The sequence below is a fragment of the Humulus lupulus genome, chromosome 8 (assembly GCF_963169125.1).
Source record: "Humulus lupulus chromosome 8, drHumLupu1.1, whole genome shotgun sequence".
Lineage (NCBI taxonomy): Eukaryota > Viridiplantae > Streptophyta > Magnoliopsida > Rosales > Cannabaceae > Humulus > Humulus lupulus.
In genome coordinates, this window is record NC_084800.1 from 129,022,509 (window position 1) to 129,032,038 (window position 9,530).

The 9,530-nt window shown below is 33.3% G+C and overlaps 1 long non-coding RNA gene across 3 annotated transcripts; it reads right to left on the reverse strand.

Annotated features, from left to right (window-relative positions):
- Positions 1–4,270: 4,270 nt before the first annotated feature.
- Positions 4,271–9,039, reverse strand: LOC133798447 (uncharacterized). 3 transcript variants are annotated; one of them, XR_009875877.1, is made up of 5 exons: positions 8,960–9,039; positions 8,226–8,281; positions 7,491–7,632; positions 4,791–5,263; positions 4,271–4,554 (listed from the first exon to the last, which is right to left on the reverse strand). It is a non-coding gene; the product is annotated as an uncharacterized LOC133798447 (long non-coding RNA). The 3 variants fall into 3 exon arrangements; XR_009875876.1 differs by lacking the exon at positions 8,226–8,281; XR_009875875.1 differs by lacking the exons at positions 8,226–8,281; positions 8,960–9,039 and having other exon boundaries at positions 4,791–4,960; positions 5,098–5,263; positions 7,491–8,003.
- Positions 9,040–9,530: the final 491 nt, after the last annotated feature.

The following is a 9,530-nucleotide window of genomic DNA, read 5'->3' on the forward strand; positions in this document are numbered from 1 at the left end:
GTGGGGAGGTGGCATGTCACAACCTAGGTATTGACATATCACCACAAAGCTTAAAGCAAAATCCAAGACAGAGGACGGGCGATATGTCACCCGAGACTGGGCGACATGTCGCCTGTCTCAGGATTTTAGTTATGTGTTTTAGCTCCAAAATAATGTTTTTAAAAGCTCTATTCCTATTGGTTGAGCCTAATGATGGTGCTTATACTAATAATAAGGGTTATTAGAGTTGAAAAACCTTTATAACATTTTTCAACTATCTCAATCTCTAACTCTCCTCTCTCTCTCTAGCTCTCAAAGATCATAAGTTTTCTCTGAGAAACTCAAAGAATTGCTTGACTTGTATGAGTTTCAAAGGCTTGTTTAATCCCACTTATCATTCTATCTTGGTGAACCTTTAAGCAACTTTGGAAAGGCTTGAAATAGAGATTTTGGTAAACAATACTCCTCATGTATAAGCCTTTTGATGTTCCCCCAAGTTTGAAGATTCAATTGTTTAATTAAAAGGTTGTATCTCTTTAAAATCCTAACTATGTGAGATACTCTATATTTATTTAGTTTTTGAGTTTCCCATTATATTTTGTGTTTTCACTCTTGATAGTTCCATTATATTTTATGTGAGGATTCTATATATCTAGGAGTTGTAATTTCACTCTCAATTTTACATCATATTTGTAACGTCCTCCTAATCCAGGACCATTACACTGTGTTCTTTAAATAATGCCAGACTAGCTAATTAAGTCCCTTGGTTATAAACGTGTAACTAAGGTTAATGACAATGATTAGGGTTAAAAAATTTGATCAAAGGAACGTTGAATTTTCATTAAAAATATTTGAGGTTCATACATGGGATCCCAACATAATGTTTAAAAGGTTTATTATAGTTCAAAAATTATAATCAATCAACCTAAGCGGAAAAATAGGGGATACAACCCTAGTTCCTTTAAGAAACCCCAACCGCGGTGGTTGAGCAGCCGCATATGTTCACACCGCCATTGAAGCTCTCCAACTCATGGCTGGTCCAGCTTCCCTTTCCCCTTACCTGCACCACATAGCACCCATGAGCCAAGGCTCAGCAAGAAAACTTTAAACAAGTGCATGAATAGTAAATACAGATGCCATATGCATATCTAGCATGCCCAACAGTAATAACCTACTCATGCATGCATACAACAAAAAATAAATGATTATATGATCATTCTGGGGCCCCCGCTTCCCTGAATAGATGACCATAGAGTCAATCCGAGACCCTATGTCCTAAATAGATGACCATAAAGTCAATCTGGGGCCCTATGCCCTAACTATGTGACCATAGAGTCACCCGGGGCCCTTTTCCCTAGTTCTGAGTAACTAGCCATAGATTTAGCCAAGCACTTTGTTTCTCCAAACGACCATAGGGTCGACCAATGTAATAATACATCCCTGATTAGGCCTAAAAGCCTCTCGACCAGCGCACAACGCGCTATCGCCGCCCTTGACTAATAAGTCAACGCCTTAACAAGATATTCAGATAACCAGATAAACAGATAACCATATCAAGATAAGAATACTCCAGATAATACAAGTACACATACATATTATTCATATATTTCAGCCAATTAAATACAAACAAAGTAATAACCATGTTCCTTATCGAGGCCGAGCCCTGACCACACAGATAATCACATTTATCACGTAATGGGTGCAGTTTTCTTACCTCGGGTTCGAGTGCAATGTATAATAAGAATGACCCTCAAGCACAATCCTGATTCTGAGCCCGTAGTGGTAACCTAGTTAATCCTATAATATAGAATCCCGTCAATAATGAGTGAATAAAGGCTTCTGGACCTAGTCCTAGCCTCTGGGTCGTCGAATTCTACTAAACCAGGTAGTAGAATCGATCCCAAGCCCTTAGGTTTGAGTTCCCGTCACTCAAAATCTAAATTTCCAATCTCCCCTATGCGTGCCATGGCGAGCCTCAAGTCAGAAAGGTCCCCTGCCAAAATCTCAAGGACACGTGCCGCGACTCAGCCCTGAATGGTCGCGATGCGCCTAGGGAAAACAGGAAACGCCCCAAGAACAGGGTCGCGACGCGACCCTGCGAACTTAGATTTTGCAGCTTTCTTCCTCAGCTGAATCCTACCAAAATCATCCCAAATGAATCCCAAAACCATAATTCAATCCCCCACACCTCATCAGCACTTTAACACCAACATAACCCAGCCCTAAACTCACTCAAAATTCCCCCAAAACTCACAATTCAACACCTCAAGCCTCAAAGCTCAAGAACACCATAAAACCAAAACAGAATTGAATCAAACAAAGATTTACAACTTACCTCAACTATGAGTAAGTCCCCTTAGCTGCTACTAAGCCAGTTCCAAAATCAAGCCTTCAATTCCAAGCTTTCCAACCCTTAATTTCCCTTGGCTTCCTCAATTATCCCACACCAATATAGAGAGAGAGTGAGAGAACTTCATTCCGCCTAATTGCTTTTAAAAAATTCTTTTAGAAACACCATTTTGTCATGACGTTCCTGGTGCAGTGGGTTGGGATTGAATTCAATGCTCACGCAAGTGGTCCTGAATTCAAAAATCTAGGTACTCTCCTCTATCATATCGAAGAACTTTCAGTGATTTACCTAATTGCTTTTCAGCTTCAGCTTGAAATTCTTTAAACTTTCAAAAAGTTTTAGATTTCTTTTGCATCAAATATAGGTAACCATATCTAGAATAATTGTCAATGAAAGTGACAAAATATTCAAACCCTCCTCTAGCTTTCACATTAAGTGGTCCACACACATCAGTGTGTACGAGTTGGAGTGGTTCTATGGCTCATGAACCCTTTGCAGAGAAAGGTCTTTTAGTCCTCTTGCCTTCCAGATAGGATTCACAGACTGGAAAAGAACCAACAACTAATTCTCTTAAAGGTCCCTCCTTTGCTAGTTTGTTAATTCTATCCAAACCAACATGCCCCAATCTCAAATGCCATAGATATGTTTCACTGTCAGAATCAGTTTTTAGACATTTTATAGATATTGGGTTTGCAACTTTAAACATTTCAGAATTGTATATAGATCGCTCTTTTGCCTTAAGTTTATACAACCCATCATTAGATTTTGCATGACATATTTCAATACTAGATCTTGAGATAACAATTGAATTATTATTGAAAGAAATATTGAAACCTTGTTCATGCAACATAGAAATAATAAAGTTTCCAATTAATAATCACATTACTAATCATAAACTAAAAGCTCTAAGACATTAGCTTTCTTGTTCTAAATAGAAAACTAAAATTTCTAAAATAAGAATAGATTAAAATTTTAAATTGTTCATAACAAAATTAAAATTCCAAATAAAACTAAAATCATGCTTCATCTCTATCCAGCATTTGGTGCACGGTTAACCTCTTTGTGGAAAGATTCTTAGCATGCGATGAAGAACAAAAATATAGTCAGTGACATGTGTGAGTAAATTAATCACCAGAAAAAATATATGTAATTCATATTTACCTTCGTTTCTTTCAAACGATTAGACATAGCAACTTCTTCAGCTTTGTCTATAATTGAGTGCCATATATCATAGGCATTCTCGATATGTATATATTTTCCTATATATATAGTGTGAGAGTATGACACTTTAGTGGAGGTACTTTGCAGGCTGAGAGTATGTAGAATTAGACCAGATGTGATTTGTTAATACTTGTTTAAACACTATTTCATAGTATTAATCAAACACATCATCGATGATCATATACATGATGATCTTAATCCTCAACTTACTATGAACTCCTATTTATGTCATCTGATCCTTTAATTCATGAGTTAAGATTTGTCAGAATGATTAAGCACTAAATGAAAAAAATGCTTTTAATAACACCGAAAATGTGTTACCAAAACATATGATAACACTTCTAATGTGTTAAGACCGACTATGTTATCGTAGGTCATGGTACTTTACATAACACTTTATCAGTGTTATACAGATGTGTTATTGTACTGTCAACGATAACACAATTTCTGTGTTATTTTAATATATAGATAAGTGTTTAATTATATTATTTATAGTCGATTATATAACACATTTTTTGTGTTATACTACACTTTAGTATAACACATGTGTTATATTAGCTTAGAGAAACATAATCTTTTTTTACTTACACAAAACTAGGAAAACAAATATGAAAGTTGAAGCCAAATAAGGTAACATAAATAGATTTTTATTAATTACTCAAATGTAATTACAATATTTAGTCTACTAGTCTAGGCTTAAGAAATCATATTACAACATAATTTATGCCCAATTCAGATTCCTTTATCACTAAATACAAAACAAGAAATGTATACAAAAATTAGTGAAATACATTCTTCCATTCTAAAGGCCTCAACTACAAATGTTGTCAAGAATTGCTCCAAAGAAATCACTCTACCCTGTTCGTTCTGTCAAGTTTCCAAAAAGTGAGAGGAGGGGTTTAGGTATCAACAACTTACTCCCAATACTATAATCAGCTGCTCTTACTGCCTACAAAAGCATTAGAGGTGAAACATATAACACAAACAACAGCTAAACCCGCAACCTGCAAACCCAAAGTTACATTCATTCAACACAACTTAACAGGTTTCATGAAAAAAAAAACATGGAAAGTGCTCATAAATAGGTTTTCAATTTATATGCCAAAAAACAAACCTTTTGAGTAATCTTATATCTGGATAAAGTTGAAAAGTAAAGCATGTTTAGCATCAGAGATGGCAAAACTCAAAGCAGCTAAGAAAGAAGGTAATATCATATTAAGAATGAATTGGAAAAAAGTACCTTCCAAAGCTCTGAAGAAGCTCTTTCAGTTCTGACTTTGCTCATTTTCAGGCATAGTAATTTTTTCCTAATGGAATTCCGACCTTAAGGTAGCTAACTTCATCTGTATCTCTATTTCCAAAACCAGCTTAGAATGGACTGCAATCGGCAGGAAACAAGGATTTGATTTCCTGAGAAAATTGGAAAACTCTAGTTAATACAAAGAAATCTCTGTAGAGACCATAAAACAGGTTCTACTTCAAAGAAATATATAAAATATGACATAATGGAAAATCATAGGGTGCTGAAAGAGGTTGGATTTGGGCACCCTGGCTTAGATAATATTGCAGCAGTGACTAATTTAAAGAGACTGAGAATTGGACTATCTCCACCATCTTGAGAATGTAATACTTGCCCATTAGCACTGGGAAGTAAACCCAGCCAAGGGGCTGTTTACATGAAGTGCCAGGTATCTACTTCTCTCTGTTCAGCATCTGAGATAGCAACAATAAGATTCAAGTGGCCAGAAACACTTATTTCAACTTTAACTAACCAAGTAGATGATATACATCATGATTCAGGCATCTCCAGTTCATTTTGAAGACTTCAGTAAAATTATAGCAAAAGCAAGGACATCGACAACCTTAATTTTATAAACAAACTCTAAAGAAAAGTCTACAAAGTTTGTAATAAAGATCATATCAGGCTTCAAAAACAGTGTCAGTCCTTAAGGTTTTGCTAGGAGTAGAGTCCTTATTGGTCTATGATTAATAGAGGGATCTGCTACTCATTTTTCACCTCTTTTGTTTTGCTTCATCAAACTCAATTTCCTCTTGTTTTTCTTTTTGCTTGAGCAAAACATGCATGAGAGTTAATAACCATATATATATTACCTTTATTAGTTATATTCAAAGGTATCATGTAGAGTTATTAATGACTGTATATTACTTCTGTATTCCACAAATACTCTACATGGCTATCTATCTAAATGGAATTTTAACAAATTTGACCATATATTATAAACAAGGTAGCAGACAAAAGTGAAAGAAAAAAAAATGAATAAACTTAAACAATACACAAATAGTAAACATTCAAACTCAGATTTAGAGCATTGATCTCTTTCATATTTATAGAATACCAATAAAGCAACAACAAATGACATGATAACACCAGTTATATACACATATCAAGAAAAATGCTCTGTATGTGCATGTTAAAAAATTCCCATCCAATTCACACAAACCATGTCTAAATAATTCTATAATAATCTATATCATAGTCTAATTAATTCTAGGTTTCTCCTAGAACATTCTAGAATACTTTTAACAGAAGAACATCATAATAAGTGAAGCACGTTTGCATATGAGAACATCCAAACAATTTTAGAAAGGGGACCAAAAACACATTCGAAGCTTTAGTTTATTTCTTGCAATTAAGGAAAGAAATTTAAACAGCCAAAAAAAGAAAGAAAAAAAGAAAATCCAGGAAAGAATAAAGAAAATGATTAAAAGGGGTGTGAATTATTTGTAAAACGATAGAATAAAAAAAAATCAGATTGTCTCTCAATAAAACTGTTATCTTTCTCTTTAGTTCTTTGTCATTTCTGTCAATGTCTATGTCTCTCATTCTTTTTTCTTTCTTGGTTCTGCATCAGTAAGGAGGTTTAATTCCAATGTCAAATTCAATTAAAATGTTCAAAAAAACTGATCTATGGGTTATTACTTGATATTTTATATAGGAAATTCTAGAATGTGCTCATAGAATCAAGCATACAAAATAGAGAACTTGTGCTAGTTACAGGAAAATAAAAGGCAACCAATTTATACAGAAAGAAAGTACTTTAAAAAAAAATCGACATGTCCTCCATAAGAAATCAAAAAACATTTTACAAGTCCTCTAAAGCAAACCACAGAGACATACCTACTAGCACGAACATAGATGACATACATTTTAAAAGAAATCATAAAAAAAATAAAAATTTGGGGTGTGGGCAACACAGGGAAGGTCACTCTTCTAAAGTAACACATCAACTAAAAAAACCAAAACTTACCTCAATGATATCACATTTTACACAAAATAAATAAATAAACACATTTATGAAAACAGAGAGAGAATGGGAGACTTAAGAAAAATAAGCTAGAAACAATGTTAAGCTGGTGGGAAAATATCACAAGCTATTTAACTTAAGAGACCATTCATCAAAACTGTCAATCATAAGATTCCATTTTCTAAAGAACATAATCATCAACAATTATGCTATTGATTTTTTAATTAAACCCAATAGCTCATAACCAATGTAGTTTAAAGTAGTTAGCAAAATAAGAATAAAAATGTGTTTAATTATTAGATATTTAATCTACAAAACTAGGCACTAATATTGGTATTAAAAATAAATAATTACTAGTCACTACTACTAGCATCAATTCGTAGCCTAGATGCTTAATAACTAATAGGCACTGATATTAATATTAAAAGTCAATAAAAAACTTAATTAAATTATACCAATCTGAACAAGAAACCCCCCTTGCATATTTTTCTGATTTAAATATTTGGACACCTCTGTCATACCAAGACTTAGTATAATTTGGATCCAATTTCAATTTCCTCTCAAGTTTCAAACTCTAACAATAAGTTAGAAAGGAACAATGCTGCATAAATGTACAGTTTAGACATTAGACTCTCACAAAAATAATTTAGCAATCTCAGAAATTTAAAGCTTACCGGTTCTCAAAAATGACATATAGAGGAATATCAAAGTTAATCTCTTTGCCATCTTCATCAACCTCCGTTGGTGCAAGCCCAGATTTACGAGCCTTCTCCAATTCAAGTTGTTTTCTATGATCCTCCCAAGATTTAAATGCCACTGAAAAACCCAATACAGTAAGACTAACAATTCATGCCAGCACATCCAAAACATCAACAATAAAATATCTTAAAATCAATTCGTAAAAAAAAATATTAACACAATTGTGTTGTACAGTCAGACATTTCCTTGAACACCTCATATACATTTGGTTATGCCTACTCTGTTTTAAAATATGAAATGAGCATTTGTACATACTCACTACATGGATTCAGTAGCTTATAACAGATAGAAAATCTACAATTATATCCAAATATATATGTATGAATGCAGTAGCTTATAACATAAGGTCTAAAATTATGTATATATATATCTATGTATGGATACGGCTAAACAATAATCTGGCAGCCATGGAGATGAACCATAGCAGTACAACCTGGCATGACTATCAATCCTTGTAAAGATGGACAGCATAAAAGGGCACACCAAGAAAACAGTAATATAAAATACAATGAGCAAATTATTCTTAATTAAATATCCTGACTGTATAGATGAAACTAAATATCCTGACTGTATAGATAAAATACAATGCATGAAACTTAAGCAATCAAAATGAAATCGAACAAATCACAAAATATAATGAAAATTTGTACCTCGATGTAAGCTGAATTAATGGCTCGTTGTGCTTCCTCAACAGGAGTGTCAAACCCTTAACACAAGTCAAAAGTTGGAAAATTTTATTGAAAGAACTGAAACCAACAAGAAAAAATAGCTCAAAAAGAGACGTTTATTAAATTTTGATTTATTAAAGTTGAATAAAGATATTTAGTCTTCAAAGTACACGTTTTTAGCTAATTTTCAAGTAGTGGGACAAAAGTGAAGCATATAATTGTAAATTTAGATTTCTATTCATTAAGATTTGTCCACTAAAAAAAAATATAAGAGTGTAATCCCCCATTCTCTCTATTCTGTTGCCATTGAATAATTTATTATACTTGCCATGGAATGAGACCATACCAAACTAGCTAAGATTTGCTAGTAGACATTATCTAACTTGACATGACCTCCACATAATTTAGATTTCTATTTTAATTTTTTGTTATCAATATGGGGTAGAATGTTCACAGAATCATGCAAACGCATCAGACTGATGAAAAGTTCAGATTTTAAATTTCCCTCTATTGGTTCAGCTCAATATTCAAAATTGTCCCCTGTTTCTATATCTTATACTTTTCCCTGGTAGATTATGTATCTTTTCAAAATGAGTATAGAGCAATTAAACATTCTAGAGAAAATGACTTAGTACTTTGAGTGCCTTGGTACCAATAGAGAGTGTTTATCACATTAAATAGAAAAATAAAAGAGAGGTCTTAGTGAATCAAAGAACCTTGCAAAAACCAGTGATGATAACTTTATCACCATCTTCTAGGAATTTACGGGTTGCCCCTTTCAATGACAGTGACTACTAACCATTCCATGACAACTCTAACAAGCATCCCAAGGACTCTGGCTCCTGTTTGGACATACAACATTCAGTAGTTCTATTCATACTAGTCTCAAGGTAAGAGAGCATTCAATAGGAAACTGAACAAGGAGAATAAAATGTTTCAATAAAATAAACAGGACTATTGATGATTAGTCAGAACAGGAAAGTAATAACTTGAAAATCAAGCGAGTACAACAAAAAAATAAAAATAAATAACAAATAAGAATGCACACATTTCACAATTTTAAGAAGTATTTCAGCAAATACATCCTATGCTTCAAATATCTATTGCAGGAGTGTACTGAAGACAAAAAGTAGAGGACTTAGACTCTTAGTATTAGAAACAAAGTACTAAGCAACCATACACTTGATATGATCTAGAGTAAGAAGGTAACATAAAAATTAACATTGGCCAATCCCCTCAAAGATATTGGAAAATACTTAAAAGCATTGATACTTGTTAATTGCCAAT